This window comes from Mirounga angustirostris, unplaced genomic scaffold (genome assembly GCF_029215605.1).
Source record: "Mirounga angustirostris isolate CCGP_5_RB_7025 unplaced genomic scaffold, mMirAng1.0.hap1 SCAF_11, whole genome shotgun sequence".
In the NCBI taxonomy this organism is placed as follows: domain Eukaryota; kingdom Metazoa; phylum Chordata; class Mammalia; order Carnivora; family Phocidae; genus Mirounga; species Mirounga angustirostris.
Window position 1 is genome coordinate 89,704,530 of NW_026991719.1, and position 23,240 is coordinate 89,727,769.

At 40.0% G+C, this 23,240-nt stretch overlaps 2 pseudogenes; one reads left to right on the top strand and one right to left on the bottom strand.

Moving 5' to 3' along the window:
• The first annotated feature begins 1,791 nt into the window (after window positions 1-1,791).
• Window positions 1,792-2,223, top strand: LOC123835483 (small ribosomal subunit protein uS12-like; annotated as a pseudogene).
• A 17,116-nt stretch (window positions 2,224-19,339) lies between these two features.
• Window positions 19,340-20,689, bottom strand: LOC123841480 (uncharacterized; annotated as a pseudogene).
• Window positions 20,690-23,240: the final 2,551 nt, after the last annotated feature.

Genomic DNA, 23,240 nt, shown 5'->3' on the forward strand with positions numbered 1-23,240 from the left:
AGGGAATTTTAGACTGAAATAACAGCAAGTATAAAGGCCCTGAAGTGGGAGCATGCTTGGTTTCTTTCAGAAGCAGAAGATAACTTGATTCTAATCTTTCTTCCTCTGTCTTTACTGACTCGGGGATTCATTGGCTTTCATGACTTCAACGACCATCACTATAGCACTCCTCACGAGGCCTCTGTACACTATCTCCATATTCAGAACTCATTCAGAAAAGTTTTCATGAAACACTGATTCTGTCAAGGTATTCCCCTGCTTAAGAATGTCTAGGTGATTCCTATTTGCCTACAATAAAAAATCCAGATTCCTCCCCAATTCTCCGAAGACCTGCACCAATGTGATCTTGTGTTCCATTTATCACTTGTGCTATTTTATAAACTTTGATTCCTATTAATTCCTGTCCTGACCACTTCAGCTCAGCTAGTCCTCCTCACCTGGATGTAATTTTTTTTCCTTGTGGCAGAATATACATAGCATAAATTTTACCATTCTAACTGTTTGAAGTAATTACTGATAATGAACCTTACTTTTGCCATTTTGTTATTTTTCTTTTAAAGATTTTATTTATTTATTTGAGAGAGATAGAGAGACAGAGCATGAGCAGGGGGGAAGGGCAGAGGCAGAAGCAGACTCCCTGCTGAGCAGAGAGCCCGACCGGGGCTCGATCCCAGGACCCTGAGATCATGACCTGAGCTGAAGGCAGACGCTTCACCGACTGAGCCCCCCAGGTGCCCGTTACTTGTTTTCTATAGGTCTTATATCTTTTTTCGTTCCTCATTCCTTTCATGACTGTCCGCTTTTGTATTTGGTTGGGTCTGTTTGTAATGGCACATTTTGATTCCCTTCTCATTTTCTTTGGTTTATATGCTGTAGATATATTCTTTGTGGTTACCACAGGGATTTTACATATAACACCCTCAAGTTATAGGAATTTATTTTATTTTATTTTTTATTTTATTTATTATGTTCAATTAGCTAGCATATAGTACATCAATAGTTTTTGATATAGTGTTCAATGATTCATTAGTTGAATATAACACCCAGTGCTCATCACCACATGTGCCCTCCTTAATACCCATCACCCGGCTACCCCATACCCCCACCCCCTTCTCTTCTGTAGCCCTCAGTTTGGTTCCCAGAGTCCTGAGTCTCTCATGGTTTGTCTCCCTTTCTGACTTCTCCCCCTTCAGATTTCCCTCCCTTCCCCTATGGTCCACGCTGTTCCTTATGTTCCACATATGAGTGAAACCATATGATAACCATCTTTCTTTGCTTGACTTATTTCACTTAGCATAATCCCCTCCAGTTCCATCCATGTTGATGCAAATGGTGGGAATTCATCCTTTCGGATGGCTGAGTAATATTCCATTGTATATATGGACCACATCTTCTTTATCCATTCATCTGTTGAAGGGCATCTCGGCTCTTTCCACAGTTTGGCTATTGCGGACATTGCTGCTGTGAACATTGGGGTGCATATGGCCCTTCTTTTCACTACATCTGTATCTTTGGGTAAATACCTAGTAGTGCAATTGCTTGGTCGTAGGGTAGCTCTATTTTTAACATCTTGAGGAACCTCCATACTGTTTTCCAGAGTGGCTACACCAGCTTGCACTGCCACCAACAGTGTAAGAGGGTTCTATAGGAATTTATTTTAAATTGTTACCAACTTAACTTCAATTACATACAAAAACTGGGTCATATTACAGCTCTGTCACTCTACTTTATGTTAATGACATCAAAGATTACATTTTTAGCGCTTTTGCTCAGGCTGGTGGCACTGGCAAGATGGGCAGGTGTTGCAGTCTTTGTACTGCCAGGAGGTTCCATAGCCACCAAAGAGATCAGAAGTGGCATGATAAACAGTACAAGAACACCCATTTGGGCACAGCCCTGAAGGCCAACCCTTTTAGAGGTGCTTCCCATGCAAAGGGAATTGTGCTCGAAAAAGGGGGGATTGAAGCCAAATAGCCAAATTCTGCCATCAGGTCGTGTGTCAGGGTCCATATGATCAAGAATGGCAAAAAAGTCACAGCCTTTGTACCCAATGATGGCTGTTTGAATTTTATGGAGGAAAATGATGAGGTTCTGGTTGCTGGATTTGGTCACAAACGTCATGCTGTCAGTGACATTCTTGGAGTTCGTTTTAAGGTTGTCAAAATAGCCAGTGTCTCTCTTTTAGCCTCTTACAAAGGCAAGAAGGAAAGACCAAGATCCTAAGTTTTGATGGTGAAAACATGACAATAAGTTCTCAAAAAATATGCCAAAAAATTACATCTTTATACATGTGTACCTACCCATTAACACAAATTTGTTATTTTTAATGTATTTGTCTTTTAAATCCTATGGAAAATAAAAAGTGGAGTTATGAACCAAAATTATAAAAATACTGATTTTTGTCTGTGTAATAGTCATTTATCAAAGATCTTCATATTTTCATATGATTTTGAATTACTGTTTAGTGTTCTTTTGTTTCAATTTGAAGAACTCCTTTTAGCATTTTTTGTAGGATAAGTCTAGTGGCAGTGAACTCTCTCAAATTTTGTTTATCTGGAAATGTCTTAATTTCTCCTTCATTCTTAAGGAGCAGTTTTGTTGAGCATGAAATTCTCAGTTGATATGTTATTTTTCTTTCAACACTTTAAATATACCATGTCATTTCACTCCAAGTTTTCTGCTCACAGTCCAATAATAGTCTGATTGAGGATATCTTGTATGGGACCAGCCACTTTTCTCTTGCTACTTTCAAGATTCTGTCTTTGGCCTTTGACAATTTGTTATAATGTGTCTTAGTATGACTCTCTTTGGGTTTAGCCTACTTGGAATTCATTGACCTTCTTGCATCTGTATATCCATGTCTTTGCCCAAATTTGGGAAGTTCTTGGCTATCATTTGTTTCAATAATCTCATGCCCCTTTCTCTCTGTCTTCTTCTTCTTAGACTTCCATAACACATATGTTGGTCACCTTGATCATGTCTTCTAAGACCTTAGGCTCTATCACTTTTCTTCATTCTTTTTTCGTTCTTCTCAGACTTGATAATTTTAAATATTCAGGCTTCAAGTTCACTGATTCTTGTTTTTCTGTTTGAGTCTACTATTGAATCCCCCCAGTGAATTTTTCAATTCAGTTATTGTACTTTTCAGCCTCAGATTTCAGTTCATGTCCTTTGAATAATTTCTATCTGTTGTTTTTCTTATTTTCTTCATATATTGTTTTACTGATTTCCTTTATTTCTTTGTTTGTGTTTTCCTTTAACTCTTTGAGCATATTTAAGACAGTTGTTTAAAAATCTTTGTCTGGTATATCCAATGCCTGTGTTTCTTCAGGAATGGTTTCTGCCATGTTATTTTCTTCCTTTTATTGGGACATGTTTTCCTGTTTTTTTACATGCCTTGTGATTTTTCTGTTGAAAATTGAGCATTTGAATAAACACATACCTCTCCCAGTCTTTGTGAATTGGCTCTGCACTAAGGCAGACCTTCAGTAATTAGAAGGACACATTGTGAATCTTTGGATCCACCCAGCGTGAACACTTAAGGTCTTCTGTGGTCTTCTGTGAGCATGTGTCTTGCCCGGCCTAGTTTGTGTGTTTTTTCTACAATTCCGCCGTTTACATGGATGCCTTTAAACATCTTAATTTCTCAAAGAGTCTCACCCCAGCTTCTTCTCATGACCCTAGATATTCTATTGTATTCTTCCACCCATATTCTCTTATCCCAGGTGTTGGAAGGCCTGTAGTCCTCCTGCAGTTTTCATGAGCCATGTCCACTGTGTATTTCCATGATTTTTTCCAGTCTGAGATCTGAGTTAGGTGAAAAAGAGAGTCCTCACTCAGGTATCCCTCAGATAGGGCAGGATGTTGCAAATAATGTGTGCTCTGTTCCCTCTAGTTCAAGAAAGAAAATGAGGAACTGGGCCAGCACTTCCTTCAGACCTTGCCATACTGCACTAAGGATGAAGTAGGGGCAAGGGTAAATAAAAATGACATAGGGGTGCCTGGGTGGCTCAGTCAGTTAAGCTCATCTGACCCTTCATTTTGGCTCACGTCATGATCTCAGGGTGGTGAATTTGAGCCCTGTATTGGGGCTCCGTGCTGGGCATGGAGCCTGCTTAAGATTCTCTCTCTCCTTCTCCCTCTGCCCCTCCCCCACTGCTCTCTCTCTCTCTTTCTAAAAAAAAATGCCACAAAATTTCCTATTGCTTTGAATGTGGCTTTTTTTTTTTTTAATTGGGTGTTCACTTGGTTGCTGTAGACCTTTGACTCTTTTCCAGAGCTCCTATAACATTATTTTAGCCAGCCTCTAGTTGTTTTTCAAATGTTTCTGTGGGGAAATGTGGACCCATAGCTTCCTAGTCTGCCATCTTACTGGTATCACTCTTGGGTATGATGTTGGGTTTGCCTTTGTCCTTCCTTACATGCCATCACTTCTACCCACAGTATTCTTGTTTCTCTTTCCCCTACTTATTAGTTTAATGTAATGGTGAAGAATATGGGCTCCAGAGTCAGTCAGACGTCGCCTTGAACCAAGATGTGTCACTTACTTGAGATGTCATAATGTCGCCGAGCCTCAATTTCTCATCTCTAAGATGAGTGTGCAATAATAGCAATGATACTTCCATTTCAGGTAATAAGATAATGTCTTTAATGTACAGTCCAAGCATATAGTTATTCCTTAAGGTTAGTTGTTGCTACTGTTATTTTTATTACTGCAGAGAAATACCAATTTTCACTTACTAGCTCTGTGACCTTACGCAAGTTACTTAACCACTCCAAGATTCAGTCTTAAGATGTGGCTAATTATAGTATGTACCTCATAGGAATGTTAGGATTAAATGAGATAATGCCTATGAAATGCTTGTAATAATGTGGGCAGTAGTGCTCAAATGAACGGTTAAGTGATTTAGGGGAGTAGCAAAGGCGAAATCCCAGTTGTGTGGAACGATTGGAGTAGTTATGAAAAAGTTAGGATTTAAGTTTGGCTATGAAAAATAAGTATAATTTGTGGGGGTGCCTGGGTGGCTCAGTTGGTTGGGCCTCCGACTCTTGGTTTTAGCCCACACTCAGCATGGAGTCTGCTTTGGATTCTCTCTCACTCTCCCTGCCTCTCTGCCCCTCTGCCCCCTCCGTGTTTGTGCACAAACTCTCTCTCTCTCAAAATAAAAAAAAAAATAAAATCTTTAAAAAAATAAGTATAATTTGTGGAGTTGGAGAAAGAATGAGTAAATTCAAAGAAGAAGCAACAGCATATGTAAAGTTCAGGGAGGTGAAAATAAGTGTGGTATGACAGAGAACAGTATAGATATTATTAATGTTGAGGAGCTATATGAAGCAAGTGTAGGAGCAAATCAGGGACAGACTGCTAGGGGTGTTGGTATTATTTAAAGTACCACTGCTATAACAGATTAACCCTCAATTCCCAGTAGTTTATAATATAATAAATGTTTCTCATTCAACTCATAATCTGCTGGGGGTGTTCCTGGTTGAGTAGCTTTCCACTTATGCCATCATATAGGGACCCAAGATCCTTCCATTTCATGGCTCTGCTTCCTCTAGGTCCTTTGCATTCTTTCCATCCAGCTGGAGGAAGGGAAAAGAGAGAAGGGAACAGTGTGTATAGGAGGTTTTTATGGGTCAGGCTAAGAAGTCATATGCATTACTCCTGTTCACATTTCACTGGCCAGTACTCAGTCACATGGCTACACCTAAATGCAAGAGAGGCTGGGAAATATAGTCTGGCTTTGAAGAGTCTATGAGTTTGTTATGATCGTTTAATCATGTGAAGATATTTCTTTTAAAGAAGACATTGATTCAATCTTTGTGTGACACATTGGCTTTTTATTCTTAAAAAATCCATCCAGAAGTCGGATAAAGACCTTTATAGGCTTTAAGTGGAATGCCAAAAAGATGATCATACACACCCCCATACACAATTTAAAATTTAAAAGAAAAGTATCACTAAACTATAAAATAAGTATGATGAAGTTCAAGAAAGTTTTGTTGTGTTTTTTTTTTTTTTCCTCCATGGTGACTACTTTGATTCTTTTTAAAGAAAATTCAGTATCATTTTTTTCCCAGAAACTTTTTATTCTAATTTTGGGGGCAACTTTGTTGGTGCATCTGTTTTGGCTATTTATTGGGTAATCCAGTTCAAGTCTGGCCTTTCAGAAAACCACCTTAGTGTAAAATTATTCTTTGGTTTCACATTGAGGAGCTTAGGGCAAGTCTGTTGAAACAGGGGGCCATACCGCCACTCCCTCCCTGCTTTCACATGTTGTTTATAGATGCAGAAAAAAAGGGGCAGTTCAGAGAGATTTACCTCAGACGGAAAGTAAGATGGCTGTTTTTTTCTGGCTTAAGACTTGCTGTACAGACCTGCTCTAGAAAATAATTCAAAGGAAGACCTATTTTAGCAGGAAGAGCCACAAAAGGGAGTGTTTATTTATTTATTTATTTATTTATTTATTTTTATTAAAGATTTTTTTTTATTAAAGATTTTATTGATTTATTTGACAGAGACAGTGAGAGCAGGAACACAAGCAGGGGGAGTGGGAGAGGGAGAAGCAGGCCTCCCGCTGAGCAGGGAGCCCGATGCGGGACTCGATCCCAGGACCCTGGGATCATGACCTGAGCCGAAGGCAGACGCTTAACGACTGAGCCACCCAGGAGCCCAAAAGGGAGTGTTTAGACTGAGCTTAGTTTTCGACTCTCCATTAAGTGGTGATTGTCGTTCTGAAATCCAGACCTACAGTTCACTACAAAATAATGGAGTAGAAAGTCAAAATCAATCAAGAATTATCAGTAAAATTTAGCTGCTTTCTTAAAATAGCTCTAAATGACATGTGAGAATGAGATCAGAACCAATGTTTCAAGTGTAGTTATAAAATTATGTTTCTTCCTTTTTGTTTCCCTTTGTCCTTTATTTTTTATTTATTTCATTATGGTTATAAAGTCTGCTACCCATTTCATGTTTTATCATTGTTAAATCATATGAATCATTCTTATGTAAATAATATTGTGGATATAGCATTTCTCTGCAGTTCTTTAATATTTGATTATAAGTTTTAAGACTAAGCACTACTAAGTCACTTGAGCAGTGATTGCAGCTCAACCTCAGAGAGAATGAGGAGGCAACATGTCCACCTTAGAGAAGACACAACAGGCTCCCCAAAGTGACCATGTTGTCTTAAGGTGATGAGAACCTATACTACAGTGTTGGCAAGGTCATAAGGATGAATTTTGTTCAATGAGACATGAGGGAGGGAAGTGGGCAGTCCTCTAAATCATATGATCAACAGTAGGAACTAAGACTAGAGGACTTGTCTACTGGGTGACTATGGCCCAAGGAGGTAAAGGTAAGAATCCAAAGTGACTTACTCCAAAATTTCAAGTTTATATGACTGGAGAGACAGAAGAAAAGGGGAACAATTTAGGGGAAACAGTAATGGGTTAAAATTGGAATAAGCTTGATTTTGGGGTGGCTGAGGACCATTGACATGGGTGGTGTAGAGCTGGGAGTTAGAGAAAGAAGGCCATTGTTCCAGGGAGATTCCTGCTAGAGCCAGAATTGGGAGTCATGTGCATCAGTGAATATGAAAAGAAAAAAACGCTAGGGCTGAAAGGACCATGATAAGGGGATAGAAAGTTGGGAGAAGAGTTTCTTGAAGAAGACTATGTAGATTTGAAGAGTGGACAGATTGGGGAAAATAATATGGGTAGAGAAACACCATGGTGTAGACAAAAGCATTACAAAAAATGAAAGCAACAAAAACACAAAGCATATATTCTTTTCCTCTAAAATATCACTACCCTCCAACCATTTCTTTGTGGGTTCCTGGATCCAAAGCATAACAAGGGAAATTGAGATTCTGCCGGAAGACACATTACCGCACGTCTCCAAAAAAGAAAAGATCTACATGGTACAAAAACAATGAAATGGTTATGTCCCATATAGGAAATGTTAAAGAGCAAGGTTTTTTGTTTGCTTTCGTTCTACTCGTTTGCTTCTAGAATGCTGTAGTTAGGATATAATCTGACCTTTCAATATACAGTTGACCCTTGAACAACATGGGTCTGAACTGTGTAGGTCCACTTATATGTGGGTCTTTTTCAATAAATACAGTACAGTAGTGTAAATGTATTTTCTCTTCCTTATGATTTTCTTTTTTTAAAAAAATATTTATTTATTTGAGACAGCGAGAGTGGAAGGGGACAGGGAGAGGCAGATGGAGATGGAGAGAGAGTCGTAAGCAGACTCTACACTCAGTGCGGAGCCCAATGCAAGGCTAAATTTCATGACCCTGAGATCATGACCTGAGCTGAAACCAGGAGTTGGAGGCTTAACTGACTGTACCAGCCAGACACCCCTTTTCCTTATGATTTTCTTTTTTGGGGTAAAGATTTATTTTTAGAGAAAGAGAGAGAGAGAGCAAGTGGGGGGGAGGGGCAGAGGGAGAGAATCTTTCAGATTTCCCACTGAGCACAGAGCCAGACACAGGGCTCAGTCCAATGACCCATGAGATCATGACCTGAGCCAAAACCAAGAGTCAGACACTTAATGGACTGAGCCACCAAGGCACCCCCCTTATGATTTTCTTAATAACATTTTCTTTTCTATAGCTTACTTTATTGTAGGAATACATTATATACATGCAACATACAAAATATGTGTTAATCAACTGTTAATGTTATCAGGAAGGCTTCTGGTGAACAGCAAGCTATTAGTAGTTAAGTTTTGGGGGAGTTAAAAGTTTTATGTGGGGGCGCCTGGGTGGCTCAGTCGTTAAGCATCTGCCTTCGGCTCAGGTCATGATCCCAGGGTCCTGGGATCGAGCCCCGCATCGGGCTCTCTGCTCTGAGGGAAGCCTGCTTCTCCCTCTCCCACTCCCCCTGCTTGTGCTCCCTCTCTCGCTGTGTCTCTCTCTGTCAAATAAATAAATAAAATCCTTAAAAAAAAAAGTTTTATGTGGATTTTCAGTTGGGTGGGGGGTTGGTACCCCTAACCCCCATGTGGTTAAGCGTCAACTGTATATATGTATTCTGTATTGGTGAAGAGGAGGCAATTGGCTAGAACTAGGATGTAATACTTAGGTCCCTTTCTTTTTCTCCCTGACTCACTTTATTTTTTTAATCCTTTTGAAAAATATTTTAACACCATTGTAAATATGTGAAAGATTTATGGAAACTCAGGACTCAGCACTAATTTTGGGTCACATACTTGCTCAGTGTGAAGAGGATGTCAATGTTTCTGTTCTGTACTTCTATCTTAATGGGTGTATTATTTGAGTAAAAAACTAGACTTTAGGCTGTAATATAGAATATTAGGTGTTAACTCCAAAACAGATTTGTTTTTACTGAGATTCAAAACGAGTTTGTTTATATGTTTGAAATTAAGACTCATTTTTCCCTAGATCAAACACATATTTTTTATATATTTTCCACCCACAAACAAGTGCCATCTAAATAGAGAAATATACACTTAAGCAAGCAATGCATTCTTATTGATACAGAGTATTTCTGGCAGAAAGTCATATATCGATGTAGCTTTCAATTCCAGCTTTGCTGAAGGCCTTCCTTCTAAAGAGAATCTCTGTTCACTTTAGTAGATATCCCCCGAAATAACCATTTTCAGTTGAAGCAGTGTTTTTATTGTTTTTCTCCAGCTAATTTGGTTGATTTGTTGCTCTACAGTTGTTTGCCACTATGTACAGATGAAAATAACAAATAACCACTATAAAATCTGCTTTCAACATGGAAACATGTCTGAATTAATTTTCCTAGTAGAGGCTGAGAAACCAGGAAACAATCAATGTCTGTTTTAGGGTGTTGTGGCCACCAATTCCTTTATACCTTCCTGATAAAACCAAACAGCAACAACTACTACAATAACCCAACTTTTGTGAGCACCATATGAAATACATCACTTGCCTTGTCTCATTGAATCCTTACAATGGTCCGCCAAGAGGACTGCTATTACATCCCTGTTTTGCAAAAGCAGCTGATTTAAGTTATTTGCTTCAAAGTCACATGGCAAGTGGCAGAGTTGAGACAGGAACACAGGCTGATCTAATACCAAGGTCCTGGCTGCTCTATTTCTTCTCAGTGTGAGGTTGTACTATGGACAGCCCAAATAATTTGGAAAAGGAGAAAATATGGTGGAAACTGTGATGAAGATATAGTAAATATTTTCTCTGTTTGTAAGGGTTTATCTACATTCAAAGAGTCAGACTGGTTTGAAAGCTTTTACTTGACTCCTTCCCCCTACTCCTAGTTTGCTGCTCAATTAGCATGTATCTAGAGGTAAATGCCAAGTGGGTCAATTCAGGTCTTTATCAGAATTGTGTCAAATATCATCTTCTCAGTGAAGTCTACCTTGCCTGCTATATTAAAAATTGCACCATTCCCCCACCCCAGATACTCCCTATTTCTCTTCACTGCTTTAATCTTCTCTTTAGCACTCACTGCCATCTAATACATTATGACACTAACCTGTTTATTTTGTTCATGTCCCCCTAACCAGGATGTAAGCCCCTCCAAGAACAAGAATTGCTCATTATGGTATCCTCAAAATTGTGTCTAAAATTGTGTCTCATACATGATACTTTCTGTGGGAAACCCAAAGGACTCCACCCTAAAATTGCTAGAACTCATACAGTAATTCAGCAATGTGGCAGGATATAAAATCAATACACAGAAATTAGGTGTAAACAATGAGACAGAAGAAAGAGAAATTAAGGAATCGATCCCATTTACAGTTGCACCAAAAACCATTAAATATTTAGGAATAAGCCTAACCAAAGAGGTAAAAGATCTGTACTCTAAAAACTACAGAACACTTATGGAAGAAATTGAGGAAGACACAAAGAAATGGAAAAACATTCCATACTCATGGATTGGAAGAACAAATATTGTTAAAATGACTATGCTACCCAGAGCAATCTACACATCCAATACAATCTCTATCAAAATACCATTGACATTTTTCACAGAGCTGGAACAAATAATCTTAAACTTTGTATGGAACCAAAAAAGACCCCGCATAGCCAGAGGAATGTTGAAAAAGAAAAGCAAAGCTGGTGGCATCACAATTCCGGACTTCGAGCTCTATTACAAAGCTGTCATCATCAAGACAGTATGGTACTGGCACAAAAACAGACACATTGGTCAATGGAACAGAATAGAGAGCCCAGAAATGGACCCTCAGCTCTATGGTCAAGTAATCTTCGACAAAGCAGGAAAGAATATCCAATGGAAAACAGATAGTCTCTTCAACAAATGGTGTTGAGAAAATTGGATATCCACATGCAGAAGAATGAAACTGGGCCACTTTCTTATTATATCATACACAAAAATAAACTCAAAATGGATGAAAGACCTAAATGTGAGACAGGAATCCATCAAATCCTAGAGGACAATGCAGGCAACAACCTCTTTGACCTTGGCCGCAGCAACTTCTTGCTAGACAGGTCTCCAAAGGCAAGAGAAACAAAAGCAAAAATGAACTATTGGGACTTCATCAGGATAAAAACTTTTGCACAGCAAAGGAAACAGTCAACAAAACTAGAAGTCAACCTACAGAATGGGACAAGATATTCGCAAATGACGTATCAGATAAAGGCCTAGTATGCAAAATCAAACTCAACACCCAAAAAACAAATAATCCAATCAAGAAATGGGCAGAAGACATAAACAGACATTTCTCCACAGTGCTTGGCATATAACAGTCAATGAATGTTACCATCATCATCATCATTACCATTATAATATTATGAGTCTTCTCATATTTTATCATGAGTATTTGACATTTACTACTCAAAACTGTTGTGGCTTTAGGGGACCACAAAACCAAGGGCTGTGGTTGAAAACATGGGGTGGGCGCTGGTATGAGAATTATTCTATCCATAGGGCAGAAACCATGAATTACTTTTATGGGGTTGCCCAATTAAATGCTGACACCAGTGCAGTGGATTTTGGAAAGCTTCCTGGATTCTGGACAACCTAGGACACAGACAGAGTTGAGTAGGGGAAGGCAGTCCATCTGAAATTTTAAATTTTGGCACTGAGGATCAGCTCTGCACATACACTACTACTACCCTTTTATACAGACAAAAGGCTGAGTATAATTCCTTACATGTAATGGTTTTAACAACTAACCAATCAAGCAAGACAGAGGGGAAGAAAAGTGGTAGAAGTAGTAAATGAAGTCAAGGCCATCATCACCACTTTAGGTTCTGACCATAAGATATAAAGTTTTTTGGTGACCACATAGGATAGACAAAGAAAGAGAGGGAGATGGAACCCAGGACAAAGTCTGTTCACTAGGACAGTGCAGGAAGGGTACTCAGGGTGGATGGTACTTGAAAATCAGCTAGGTCATCATGAAGTAGGTCTGTTTACATGCAGCAGAGGCCCTAAACCTTGGACTGAGATCTGATCCTGGGGGAAAATTTGAACAAAAGCCAGAGTTGCTGGGAGGATCACTCTAAGAAGGAAAGGAGTATTTGAATGATTATCCAATTTAGTGACAGAAGGATCTTGAAGGTGTGATTAGAACATGTGGAATTGTTTGCAGGGAGAAAGGAATTCAAGTCAAAGAGAATAAGGTAGGCAAAGCAGTGGAGTTGAAAAAGCATAGAGAGGCTGAAATGTCAGGGTAGAGTAGGTCAGTGATGTGGGTCAAGGCTGGAAAGTTAAGTTGTGAATGGTTTTGAACACCAAGCTGAGAGTTTTAGGATTAATTCAAAATAGGAAACTGTTCAAAGTTTTGGCATAGAAGCACAACATGCTTAGAGCTATGCCTTAGAAAAGATTAATTTGTTAGCAAATCAGAGGGTAGGCTTCAAAGGTGTTAACCTGGAGACAGAAAAACTAGTTAAGAGACAATTGCTACCGTCTGGACAGAAGAGAAATTGGGACTAAACTGAGGTTGTGGCAGTGGGGATGGACATGAAAACCAAAGCCAAAGCATTCAAGTAAGTCTGACGGAGAATGGCATCTGATGGTCTCCAAGACAGAAGAGACAGGAGCAGATTTGGCGGGTCTGTGCTGTGGGGAAGAAATGGGCAAGATTTCTATGTGAGAGCTTGGCCTATGTGAGAGCCTGGCCGAGAGCTTACCATTGAGTCTTAAACACTTGCTTAGTAAAAATTCTCTCATAGGTAGAATCAATTTTAAAAAGAAAATTAAAAAAGCTGCCCACTTTTGCTTCTTTGGATCCTCTGCCAATTTGAAATAATTCCAATTATTTACTTAGATTTAAAAAAAACATACCACCACATTCCGGTTTCACGGTTGTGGAATAGAGACACTTTTAGACCCAAATTTTGAAAAAGACCTGATTTTCAGGACAGCCAAATGCAACTAAAGACAGAGACTGGAGTAAGTTCAATTTTGCTGTATTTTTGAGGCCACCGAAGTTCAGAGCAACCAAAGTGAATTGAGAGGAACCAAGAAAGCCAAATAAAACAGTTAAGAGTTGAGCGTCAAGAAAAACTTCATGACCATGCTTAAATTGGAGCCTTTAGTTAGGAGGCACTACAGGCAAAATTGCAAGTAGCCTTGAGCCTTTTTAGAAATAGCTAGTGTTTAAAATCATACTCATCTAACATCCTTATGTAAGACTTCTTATCTTGAGAAAGCTTAGGAAATGCTGGCCTCAAATTCTCCCTTGCGTTTTTTTAGCATAAGTTAGATACATTGGAAAGCAAAGACATGCAGCCTGGGTACTGGGAACAATTTCTTGCACAGCTGGAGAGAAATATGGTTCATGAAATTCACACAAAACCTCCTTTTGGGTAAATGTCTTATCTCAGTTTGGTTGAGAACTTTTTGAACTGTTCGAGTGTCACTTTTGTTCCTATTTCCCCAAATCAAATACTCTCTTTGGGGCAAGAGACTCAAGGTCTGACAGAGTTATAAGAAAGGCCATTAGGCAAGAGACTAATTTTAGACCCCAAAACACCTCCAGACTGAAAGTGGGGGGGTGGAAAACCATTTACCATGTTAATGGACACCAAAAGAAAGCTGGGTGGCAATCCTTATATCAGACAAATTAGATTTTAAACCAGAGACTATAATAAGAGATGAGGAAGGACACTATATCATACTTAAAGGGTCTATCCAACAAGAAGATCTAACAATTGTAAATATCTATGCCCCTAACATGGGAGCAGCCAATTATATAAGCCAATTAATAACAAAAGCAAAGAAACACATTGACAATACAATAATAGTAGGGGACTTTAACACCCCCCTCACTGAAATGGACAGATCATCTAAGCAAAAGATCCACAAGGAAATAAAGACTTTAAATCACACACTGGACCAAATGGACTTGACAGATATATTCAGAACATTCCACCCCAAAGCAACAGAATACACATTCTTCTCTAGTGCCCATGGAACATTCTCCAGAATAGATCACATCCTAGGTCACAAATCAGGTCTCAACCAATACCAAAAGATTGGGATCATTCCCTGCATATTTTCAGACCACAGTACTTAGAAACTAGAACTCAATCACAAGAGGAAAGTCGGAAAGAACTCAAATACATGGAGGCTAAAGAGCATCCTACTAAAGAATGAATGAGTCAACCAGGAAATTAAAGAAGAATTTTAAAAATTCATGGAAACAAATGAAAATGAAAACACAACTGTTCAAAACCTTTGGGATGCAGCACAGGCAGTCTTAAGAGGAATGTATATAGCAATACAAGCCTTTCTCAAGAAACAAGAAAGGTCTCAAATACACAACCTAGCCCTACACCTAAAGGAGCTGGAGGAAGAACAGCAAATAAAGCCTAAGCCCAGCAGGAGAAGAGAAATAATAAAGATCACAGCAGAAATCAATGAAATAGAAACCAAAAGAACAGTAGAACAGATCAACGAAACTAGGAGCTGGTTCTTTGAAAGAATTAATAAGATTGATAAACCCCTGGCCAGACTTATCAAAAAGAAAAGAGAAATGACCCAAATAAATAAAATCATGAATGAAAGAGGAGAGATCACAACCAACACCAAAGAAATACAAACAATTATAAGAACATATTATGAGCAACTATATGCCAGCAAATTAGATAATCTGGAAGAAATGGATGCATTCCTAGAGATGTATCAACTACCAAAACTGAACCAGGAAGAAATAGAGAACCTGAGCTGACCTATAACCACTAAGGAAATTGAAGTAGTCATCAAAAATCTCCCAACAAACAGATGGCTTCCCAGGGGAATTCTACCAAACATTTAAAGAAGAATTAATACCTATTCTTCTGAAACTGTTCCAAAAATAGAAATGGAAGGAAAACTTCCAAACTCGTTTTATGAGGCCACCATTACCTTGATGCCAAAACCAGACAAAGACCCCATCAAAAAGGAGAATTACAGACCAATATCCTTGATGAACATGAATGCAAAAATTCTCACCAAAATACTAGCCAATAGGATCCCACAGTACATTAAAAAGATTATTCACCACGACCAAGTGGGATTTATCCCTGGGTGCAAGGTTGGTTCAACATCCACAAATCAATCAATGTGATACAATACATTAATAAAAGAAAGAACAAGAACCATATGGTCCTCTCAATAGATGCAGAAAAAGGATTTGACAAAGTACAACATCCTTTCTTGATCAAAACTCTTCAGAGTATGGGGATAGAGGGTACATACCTCAAGATCACAAAAGCCATCTATAAAAAACCCACAGCAAATATCATTCTCAATGGGGAAAAACTGAGAGCTTTCCCCCTAAGGTCAGGAACACGGCAGGGATGTCCACCATCTCCACTGCTATTCAACAAAGTATTAGAAGTCCTAGCCACAGCAATCAGACATCAGAAAGATATAAAAAGCATCTGAATCGACAAAGAAGAAGTCAAACTCTCATTCTTTGCAGATGATATGATACTTTATGTGGAAAACCCAAAAGACTCCACCCCAAAACTGCTAGAACTCATACAAGAATTCAGTAAAGTGGCAGGATATAAAATCAATGCACAGAAATCAGTGGCATTCCTATACACCAACAACAAGACAGAAGAAAGAGAAATTAAGGAGTCAATCCCATTTCAATTGCACCCAAAACCATAAGATACCTAGGAATAAATCTAACCAAAGAGGCAAAGAATCTGTACTCAGAGAACTATAAAATACTCATGAAAGAAATTGAGGAAGACACAAAGAAATGGAAAAACATTCCATGCTCATGGATTGGAAGAACAAATGTTGTGAAGATGTCAATGCTACCTAGAGCAATCTACACATTTAAAGCAATCCCTATCAAAATACCATCAACTTTTTTCAAAGAAATGGAACATATAATCCTAAAATTTGTATGGAACCAGAAAAGACCCTGAATAGCCAAAGGAATGCTGAAAAAGGAAAGCAAAGCTGGTGGCATCACCATTCCGGACTTCAAGCTCTATTACAAAGCTGTCATCATCAAGACAGTATGGTACTGGCACAAAAACAGACACATAGATCAATGGAACAGAATAGAGAGCCCAGAAATGGACCCTCAACTCTATGGTCAAGTAATCTTTGACAAAGCAGGAAAGAACATCCAATGGAAAACAGTCTCTTCAACAAATCGTGTTGGGAAAATTGGACAGCCACATGCAGAAGAATGAAACTGGACCATTTCCTTACACCACACACAAAAATAGACTCAAAATGGTTGAAAGACCTCATTGTGAGACAGAAATCCATCAAAATCCTAAAGGAGAACACAGGCAGCAACCTCTTTGACCCCAGCCGCAGCAACTTCTTCCCAGAAACATCACCAAAGGCAAGGGAAACAAGGGCAAAAATGAACTATTGGGACTTCATCAAGATAAAAAGCTTTTGCACAGCAAAAGTGCTAGTATCCAAAATCTATAAAGAACTTAGTAAACTTAACACCCAAAGAACAAATGATCCAATCAAGAAATGGGCAGAAGACATGAACAGACATTTTTCCAAAGAAGACATCCAAATGGCCAACAGACACATGAAAAAGTGCTCAACATCGCTCGGCATCAGGGAAATCCAAATCAAAACCTCAGTGAGATACCACCTCACAGCAGTCAGAATGGCTAAAATTAACGAGTCAGGAAACGACAGATGCTGACAGGAATGTGGAGAAAGGGGAATCCTCCTACGCTGTTGGTGGGAATGCAAGTTGGTGCAGCTACTCTGGAAAACAGTATGGAGGTTCCTCAAAAAGTTGAAAATAGAGCTACCCTATGACCCAGCAATTGTACTACTGGGTATTTACCCCAAAGATAGAAATGTAGGGATCCAAAGGGGTACATGCACCCCAATGTTTATAGCAGCAATGTCCACAATAGCCAAACTATGGAAAGAGCCAAAATGTCCATCAACAGATGAATGGATAAAGAAGATGTGGTATATATATACAATGGAATATTATGCAGCCATCAAAAGGAATGAGATCTTGACATTTGCAACGACGTGGATAGAGCTGGAGGGTATTATGGTGAGCAAAATAAGTCAATCAGAGAAAGACATGTATCATATGACCTCACTGATATGAGGAATTTTTAATCTCAGGAAACAAACTGAGGGTTGCTGGAGTGGTGGGGGGTGGGAGGGATGGGGTGGCTGGGTGATAGACATTGGGGAGGGTTTGTGCTATGGTGAGTGCTGTGAATTGTGTAAGACTGTTGAATCACAGACCTGTACCTCTGAAACAAATAATACATTATATGTTAAAAAATAAAAGAAGGGGCGCCTGGGTGGCTCAGTCGTTAAGCGTCTGCCTTCGGCTCGGGTCATGATTCCGGGGTCCTGGGATTGAGCCCCACATCGGGCTCCCTGCTCGGCGGGGAGCCTGCTTCTCCCTCTCCCATTCCCCCTGCTTGTGTTCCCTCTCTCGATGTCTCTCTCTGTGTCAAATAAATAAAATCTTAAAAAATAAAAAAAATAAAAAAATAAAAGAAGATAGTAGGAAGGGAAAAATGAAGGGGGGGAATTGGAGGGGGAGACGGAACAATGAGAGACTATGGACTCTGAGAAACAAACTGAGGGTTCTAGAGGGGAGGGGGGTGGGGGGATGGGTTAGCCTGGTGGTGGGTATTAAAGAGGGCACGTACTGCACGGAGCACTGGGTGTTATATGCAAGCAATGAATTATGGAACACTACATCAAAAACTAATGATGTAACGTATAGTGATTAACATAACATAATAAAATAAAAAAAAAGAAAGGCCATTAGGTTTGGACCTACTCAACACTACTGGAAGATCTGCAATTAGCCTGCTGAGACTGTGATTATCTAATGTGAACATAAGCCGAGCAAATAATTTTGGCTTCCTAAATTCCACTTGGATGGACCAATCTATCTGAGGTGATTGCCTACACTGATCAAATAGACCAGGGACTCCTAGTTCCTCTTTCATGATCTTATGGAGGGGCTATTTGACAAAGTCAGATCTAGCTAGTGGGTTCCAATTAGTAGGGTCTCAAGGGAGCATAGCAAGAGCCTGTGTTGCGATGATCTTCAGGAATGACAAGGTGATTGAAGAAGCTTGGGCCTGTGTCTTCGCTTATGGTGGCAGAAAGTTGTTCTCAAACATACTGGTGAAGCCCAATAACCAGTCCTCCTAGGATCTGGTGATTTTGCCACCTTTTAGATGAGCCACAGTGGATGGTTTTAGGGAAAGGTGATGGGCCTGGTCTCAGATATCACCGTGGATCAAGTGAATCCTAAGTTTGTTGCCAGTCATTTCCTGGAAAGCAATAACCATATAGGTTGTGACTAGCAAATTATCACCGGCTGAACTAGGGTGACCATTGTCTGGATTTGCATAGGATAGAGGGGATTCCCAGAAAGTGGGACTTTCAGTGCTAAAACTAGGACTGTCTGGGGCAAACTGGGGTGCTCTAAAACTGGTCACTCTAATCTTAAGCATTCACGAAGTCCAAGCAAATTAAAGTATAATCTTTAGCATTCACTAAATGAGGCAACATAGCATTATAGTTACAAATACACACGATGCATTAGACATACCTGATTTCAAAGCTGGTTCTACCACTTATTACCTATATGACTGAAGGTCAATTAACTTCTCTGATGCTTAAAGTCATCATATATAGAATATATACATACACACACACACACAGACATGTATATATAGTATTAGAATATTTAGAATATATATAATATTAGAATATATATTTTTATACACACACACACACACACACACATATATATAGTATTAGAACCTACTTCAAAGGGTAGATGTGATGATTAAATAAACAAAAAATACTGTGTCAGTCTCAATGCCTGGCACATAGCAAGTGCTCAGTGCTTGTTAGAAATTATGTAAATCAGCTCTGATTAGGTTGGAGGAGGGATGTCGCACTTGTGGAGGGCGGAGGTGGGATGATGGTGTATAGAGGCCTGTCAAAGGCTCCAAACAGCATCCCCATCCGTCACTGACACCTTCAAGTACTATTGGATCTGCTCGATTATCTGTCCCAAGTGGCACAGCAGTGCCTGGACTTGTGGCAGACCCTTTTCTTGTTCTGGGCTCCCCCTCAAAAAGGCAGCTTTCGGGGTCACTCAATAATAGGCTAGCATAACACATCCAAATGGGGGAATATGTTGCCTTCAAAATCCAGGGATGATTTCCCACAGGGAGTTGTGACTCTCTTGGTTGTAGAAGGTGCCAGAGGCAACAACTTATCTTTTGCTTTAAAAGGGATATTTCAGCATGCCCCATACCACTGGATCCCTAGAAATTTCACTAAAGTAGAAGGTCCCTGAATTTCTGTTAGATGTATTTCTTACCCTCTGATAGGCAAATGGCATACTAATAAGGCTAGTGTAGTTGCTACTTCTTGTTTATTAAGTACAATCAGCCTAATGTCATCAATGTAATGGACCCGTGTGATAATTTGTGCAAGTTGATCAAGATCCCTATGAACTAAATTATGACATAGGTCTTGGAGAGTTGATATACCCCTGAGGTAAGACAGTGAAGGTGTATTGCTGCCCTCGCCAGCTAAAACTGCTTCTGGTAAAAGACATTTGTCAAATAATTGCTGCATACCAAGCACCAGAGGACATGTGCATTTGCTCAAGCAAGGAAACCATATCTGGTAGAGCAGGTGCAAATTAGAGTCACCGCCTGGTGAAGCGTAAGACAATCCACTGCCATTCTCAAAGATCCATCTGTCTTCTGCATAAACCAAATAGGAGAGTTGAATTGGGGATGTGGTGGGAATCACCACCTCTGCATCTTTCAAAACCTTGATAGTGGCACTAATCTCCACCATTTCTACAGGAATGCAGTATTGCTTTTGATTTACTATTTTTCTAAAACTCTCTACCAGCAGTTCTAATGACTTCCGCTTGGCCTTTCCTACTATAATAGCTCTCACTCCACCAGTCAGGGAATCAATGTGGAGATTCTGCCAGCTGCTTAGTAAGTTCATTCTAATTAGGCATTCTGGAACTGGGGAAATAACCACGGAATGAATAACCCACTGGACCCACTATGAGATGGACTGGAGCTACAACTCCATTGATCACCTGACCTCCATGAGCCCCTACTCTGACTGGTAGGCCACAGTGATGTTTTCGGTCTCCTGGAATTAGTGACAGTTCAGAGCCAATATCTGGTAGTCCCCGAAAGATTGAATTATTTCCATTCCTCAATGAACAATTACCCTGGTAAAAGGCCATGGGTCCCTTTGAGGCAGGCTGAGAGAAAGACTAACAGTATACATTTTCAGTAGTGTACCAGGGTCCTTCCTCAAGGGGACCCAGCCTCCCTTTCATTCAAGGGGTTCTGGGTCTCTGAACTGGTTCAAGTCCGGGAATTGATTGAGGGGCTATGGCTTTCGTTATTATGATTCAGGTTAGACTTTCGTTCACTTGACCTACAACTCTGCTTATACAGATCAAGTAAGAATTTAGTAGACTTCTTATCTATTTCACTTCTAAGAACACCATGATCAATTAGTCAGTGCCAGAGGACTACATGAGCCAGACTATTTTAATATTTTATTCATTTATTTGACAGAGAGAGACTCAGTGAGAGAGGGAACACAAGCAGCGGGAGTGAGAGAAGGAGAAGCAGGCTTCCCCCAGAGGAGGGAGCCCGATGCGGAGCTCCATCCCAGGACCCCGGGATCATGACCTGAGCCGAAGGCAGACGCCCAACGACTGAGCCACCCAGGCACCCCGAGCCAGACTATTTTGATTGCTGCTTTTATTCTGCTACCCATTTTGGTCAACATGTCCATGTTGCCTTTCATGATTGAGTGCTGCCATTTGACCCCTGCTATCCTGGGATTCAACTACTTTCATTTTATTTAGGTGTCCCAGTTCAGTGACCATAATTCCCCTTGTCAAGGTCTGGTGTACAGAAAATAATTATCATACAGCTTTCCAAGGATGCCAGAGCTCCCCTCACAAATTTATTTGTCACAGTACTGGTAAAAGGTGTGTCTTCTGGACCCACTCAGGGTGGCTGAGTAGTTTTTATATGACAAATCCACTCTAACATCCCAATCTCCATAAGCCTTTGAATCCCTTCCTCTACATTAAACCAAGGCAGGTCCAGCATTCGTAACTTGCTCACAGTTGGCCACAAAAGGGTTTCGGCCAACCAGCCAACCAAAGGGTTAGAGCCCTTTTGAACTCCCCAAGCTGCAACATTAAATGCAGAATCTCTGCTTAGTGAGTCTATATCAGATTTTGCCTGACCCAACTTCATGTTCTTTCTACCACTATCCCACACTCCTACTATCTATTCTCACACACATTCCCTGGGTTTTTGTCTGTATACATTAGAACACTCAGGTTGTTCTTTTGGAATGAAGTGTGCCTCCTCATGGGTCACTCTGCACCTCACCTTTAGGCTTCTGCTGGAACTTGAATCTAGTTATAGGGTCTAAAAGTGAAGTAGGGGAGAGGGGTGGGTCATGAGGAGATTTGGCAATGTCTTGCATGGCAACTGCCTCAGGGGAGGCCATTATATTTCCCTCAGGCAATGCAAGGTTAATCCCCCAGAAAGGGGTAAAGGAGCTGCTTCTATTGGGAGCAAGGAGGCTCCTTCCACCAATTGTGGAGAGGCGTCTTCCACAGACAAAGAAGACTCATCAATATTTAGGGACTTTTTTCCCTAGCTTCATCAGTGTCTTCCCCACACATCCTCTTTCCAAATTTCAGGATCTCATTCCTTCTAATCAATGCCCTTGTTTTAACGGTAGATACACTAGGAGGCTGGGAGTTCAGTTTGAATTGTAATTCAGCCTGTCACAGGGTGAGATTCTGTGTTTGATTTTCAGCAGTTTCAGCCCCACAGCTATAGGAGATAAAAGTCTCCTTCAGGGCGCCCATGGAAGCCTTCAGGGCATTTATGTGGCACGTGAGCTGGGAATTCAAGTCCCTGAACTTATCCTTTTGTTTTCATACTTTGTCTAATGACATGAAGCCAAACCAGTCAATCTCCTTATATTCATTAATTTGACCAAGATGTTTGAAACTGGCATATATATAATCACTCACGTCCTTGCTTCTTATAAGTGGAAGATGAGAAGCATCCAATGGTGATATTTTGCGTATCTATATTACCAGATCATACCACAGACTATCCGTGCTCTCTTTATTACTGCAAATAGAGTCATTGGTGTCTTTAAATCTAATCAGATTAGACAGATAATTCCAGAAACCCCAGAACCAATTCAGAAAACTCATCCTTAAAATTCTGTTCTCCTAGAACCACTCTTGGCAGCAAAATCTACATTAGTCAAGTTTTCCAGAGAAACAGAACCAATAGGATGTGTGTGTGTGTGTCTGTGTGTGTGTCTCTGTGTGTGTGTGTGTGTGTCTGTGTGTATGGATATGGATTTATTATAAGGATTTAGCTCATGTGATTATGGAGTCCCAATACCTGCAGTCAGCAAGCTGGAGATCCAGGAGAACCAGTCCTGTAGTTCCAGTCTGAGTCTGAGGACCTGCAAACCCGGAGAGTTGATAGTGTAGTTCCAGCCTTAAGGTCAACAGGCTAAAACCCAGGAAGAGGTGATATTTCAGTTTGAGAGTGAAGGAAAGGAGAAACTGATGTCCTAGCTCAAGGCAGTCAGGCAAGAGGAATTCCCTCTTACTCAAGGGAGGGTCATTCTTATTGTTCTTTCTAGGTCTTCAACTGATTGGATGAGGCTCATCCACATCAGGGAAAGGAACCCGTTTTACTCAGTCTACTGATTCAAATACCAATCTCATTCAT